This window comes from Aotus nancymaae, unplaced genomic scaffold (assembly GCF_030222135.1).
Source record: "Aotus nancymaae isolate 86718 unplaced genomic scaffold, 86718_ANA_hifiasm-v0.15.2.pri h1tg000022l_1, whole genome shotgun sequence".
Lineage (NCBI taxonomy): Eukaryota > Metazoa > Chordata > Mammalia > Primates > Aotidae > Aotus > Aotus nancymaae.
In genome coordinates, this window is record NW_026988435.1 from 33,661,312 (window position 1) to 33,666,172 (window position 4,861).

The window sequence follows — 4,861 nt, forward strand, 5'->3', positions numbered from 1 at the left end:
GCAAATATCTGGTGTTGGAGTTGGAGATTCATATATATATATGAATTCATATATATATGAAACATATATATGTATATATGTATTATAAACACTGTACATAGTGAGACTCATAAAGTGAGACTAGTTCTGTCTCTCTGCAGATATATATACAGTGTTTATATACATATATATGGTATATATATGTTTATGTATATGTATATTATGTATATGTATACATATATTATATATGTATATTATGTATATGTATACATATATTATATATGTATATTATGTATATGTATACATATATTATATATGTATATTATGTATATGTATACATATATTATATATGTATATTATGTATATGTATACATATATTATATATGTATATTATGTATATGTATACATATAAATAAACACCATATATATGTATGTATACATATATACATATGTATGATGTTTCTTCAAGATTCACATGCTTTGACAATTTAAATGGGTTCACTCTCACAGCAGGCAGAGTAATGTGCGAGTAAAAAGAATACATTATGAACTAAATGCTTAAATCTTATAAGGAATGTTTCTAAAGCACAAAAACTGAGAAGACCCTGGAAGTGTAGAAACCAAAGTGGGGACCCTGAGCATGACATTCAGATGATCAAGAGCTCCTATTATCTAGAGGACAGCATGGAAGACCACTCAAAACTTGGGATATCAGTTGGTTACTAGATCTAGCAGCCCTGACTCCTCTGTCTTTTTAAGCAGCTTGGCCCTTACAAACTCTTTACCTTCCACTAGAACTATTCTACCTCTTCTTTCATTTTAGGGAGATAGTTATTGTTAGTTATCAAGTTATGACTTACCAAAGACATCTAGCCACTTAGGAATCATATGCCTATGAACAGGCAGGACTCCTTTGGACAGTATCAATTCTACACGATTTCAGCAACTTAAGGGCAATTGCCTTCACTTGCTATTTATATTGGAAAGACTTTAAAGTTCAACAGGCAAACATGATAACTTATGGTGTCCATTCATTTTGAGTTTCAAGATCATTAACAAGCTACATCCTGTTTAGGCATTCCCAACAGATTCGTAGTAGATGTTCACTATTCGGGTAATGGATACACTGCAAGCTCAAACTTCACCACTATGCAAAATATGCATGTAAGAAACTTGCATGTGTACCATCTAAAAATATAAAAATTAAAAATAAATCGTGGTGTAGTAATGATTATCTGTCACCATCAAGAATAGAATGTGTTAGTTACGATGATAGTCTAATGGATGCCTGGTGGCATTCTGTTTTATTGTCAGCTTTTTTCTTTTTTAGTGACTATCATTATATGCTGCAAAAATTAACAGGGGTTTGCCCAGAATCCTATTTCAACAGATACAATATTACTTTAAAAAGGGTTTATGCATTTATTTATTTTTCTACCTGTTTTATTCAAACCCAACAAAACAATCAGTTAAAATTTTAGAAAAGCAAACATATTAATTTAGTTACTTTAAACTTTGTCACACAAAATTTATTTTTAGCCATAGTTGAAATAGCAATGATTTATTTGCTTATGCTTGAAATAGTCATGCCCTATGAGAATTTCAGTAATGCTGATCAAAGTCTTTTCTATGCTCCTCCTGCTTGCTAAAAGAAGACTAGTATGTGAACACTGACAAATGTATGACAATCATATATCGAAGGGAATGTGCTCAGAAGAACAAAGATGTGCTCAAAGGACAAAGATATCTGAGGCACATTACCTTGAAGAAAATCAAAATCTAAAAGTTCACATTCTATATAATTATCATATATATTTCTTATAATAAACTTATGACTTACCTAATATTTTCACTTCTAAGATAAAAATATAGATATATTAAATAATGTATTAAAAATATTTTAACAAAAAGTTATACATCCAAAAAGTAAGACTAGTTCTGTCTGTCTGCAGATATTTCAATATCCAACCCTACTTTCTGTGTTTGTTAAGCCATGATATAAAGCTAACAAATGCTGAGGACCAAATGCACGACACAGGTGAGGTGATTTTATCATTAAGCTCCTTAGCACTTAAAACTTCTCAGAAGAAAAATAAAAGTGGAGAGAAAGAATAGATTATCCCAGACAGAGTACGAATGCAATTGACAGAAGGTAGGGAGTAGAAAAACAAAAGGCAGGTCATTTTAGAATCCACAACCATATTCTTTTCCTGTCTAGAATTTTAAAATGAAAACCTTGCTGAGTAGAATTCCATCTCGTGGCTTCAGTAAATGTAGGCTTCTGTACAAAACATTACTCTTCGTGTGTTCACAATTGATTAAAATAACATTTCTGCATCATTTTCCCAGAATGAAGTTTGCGGCTCCCAAGGATATACTAAATGTGGTTGACTGTTTTTCCTGTTCTCTCTAGTGTAATAATAGACCATGGTAAATTACCCTAAGATAGTCAAAGCTAAAGCATTTTTCAAATTTGGTTTATAAGCTGGAGAATATGAACAGCTAATGACACCTCTTCACCTTACAATATCCATAGAACACAGACAGTGAAGTCTCTGGAACCAATTTTATAGTCAAGACATTAACCTCTGTGGTCATTTGCCCAGCAGAAAGAGTAAGCTGTTAAAAAGACAATATCAGCCACTATTCACTACATTTTATGATCATGAGTGTGTTAACAATTTTCCCTTCAATTACATGACTAGGGTTATTTTGCCACTGAAGTACCAAAAAGATAATATATATCAGAGGTGAATTTAGATATTGCCTCTTTGCAGAAATGCCCTGAAATGAGGGCAATCACTCATTACCTTGAGCATAGATTTTAACTAGAATTGGTTTGACTAAAAGTTACAGTATTGTGTAGTCCAAAGAAACTTGGGACAAATACTATTGTGGTGTATATTAAAATCCCCTGCACTGGTATGTTTCTTGCAGCACTATTCTCGATGGCAAAGTCATGGATTCAGCCAAAGTGTCCGTCAATGAATGACTGAATTTTAAAAAGTGATACATAAACGCAACGTGATACTACTCAGCCATAAAAAAAATAATAAAATTGTGTATTTTGCAGCAGCAAAATGGGTGGAACGGGAAGCCATTATCCTAAGTGAAATGACTAAGAAACAGCGTCAAGTACCACATGTTCTCACTTATGATTGGGAGCTAAACAATGTGTACACCTGGAAATACGGAGTGGAATAATTGACTTTGGAGACTCCAAAAGGTAGGCTAGTGGGAGGGGAGTGAGGGATAAGAAATTACCTACTGGAGACAATATGAATTACCTGGGTGAGGATATACTAAAAGCCTCAAGTTCACCACTGCATAATATATCCATGTAACAAAACTGCACGTGTACTCTTAAATCTATGAGAATAAAATGAAATAGAATTTTGGAACAGAAAAGTTTCCATACATCAATAACTGCATCTTTTCACTTTAATTAACAGAGTTTAGTATTCTTATCTTCCAGAAATGCCCACTAAAAACCTTTTAACACATCCTACCAATGAATAATCTACTTATGTCCTTAACGTGGTTAACTTTCATTAAACTTAAAAAAAAATACACTCACATGAGGTTGTAAAAATAGTACATAGACTCCTTCACCCAGCCTCCTGCAATATTGACAACTTATTCAATCGTACTACAAATCAAACCCAGGAAATTGATATTGGTGCCATGTCGTTAGCTAGACCACAGACATTATTGAGTTTTACTGGTTTATATATGTGCTCATTTGTGTTTGTATGTGTATGGTTCCATGTAATTTATCTAATGTATAGATTAGTGTAACCACTACCACGATCCAGAAGAATAATTCTCCCATTTATGATTAATATTTTATTATTATTTTTTTAGAGATGGGGTCTTGCTTTGCTGCCTAGGCTGGATTGTGGTGGTGCAATCAATAGCTCACTGCAGCCTGGAACTCCTGGCTTAGATCCTCCTACCTCAGCTTCCCAAGGAGCTGGGACTACAGACATGCACTACCATACCTGGCTAATGATTAGCTTCTTAATGTCAGAAAAAATTTAAAAAGGTAATCATTTTAGTTAGCTTGGGGCTGCTATAGCAAAATAACATAGAGTGGGTGGCTTAAAAAACATACATTTATTGCTCACAGTTCTGGAGCCTAGGAAGTTTTTAGCTAGTGTGGTTTCTGATTAGGGACCTTTTCCTGGTTTGCAGATGATTATCATCTTGCTTCATCCCCACAGAGTAGGAAGAGAGCTCTGGCCTCTTCCTCTTCTTATAAGGGCCCTAACCCCATCATGGGTGGTGAGGGGGGCTCCATTCTAAAGACCTCATCTAAACCTAATAACCTTCCAAAGGTCCTACCTCGAAATACCTTCACATTGGGTAATCCTTATATTCGTCAACACATGAATTTTGGAGGAACATGAACATTCAATCCATATGAATGTTTACGTAATGAGTCAGAAATATATGGCACATATTTTGCCCTTTTTTATTTATAGAATGTTATTTGATTTAGTTAAATGTGAAGTTAAAAGAAGGAAGCTTGTTTTTTCTAGACAATAACATTAGAAAGTAATGCAGCATTTGTGGTGGGTAGTGGGAGTGGTAGGACAGAGCAGAAAGACAGATGAAGTCAAAATATGGCACATTTATGTAATCATGTCCTTTTATTCCCCAAGTCACATGTAGAAGCAGTGCCATTAGAAATGCAAAACTTTTAGAAGAACCTGGAGGACATCATGCTAAGAGACCTAAGCCAGACACCAAAAGAAAAATACTGCATGATATCATGTATGTAGAAATCCAAAATAGTTAAACTCACAGAAGCAGAGAGTAGACTGGTAGCTGCCAGGGCCTGCAGAGGGTAAAATGGGAGGATGTTGGTTAAAGGGTAAAA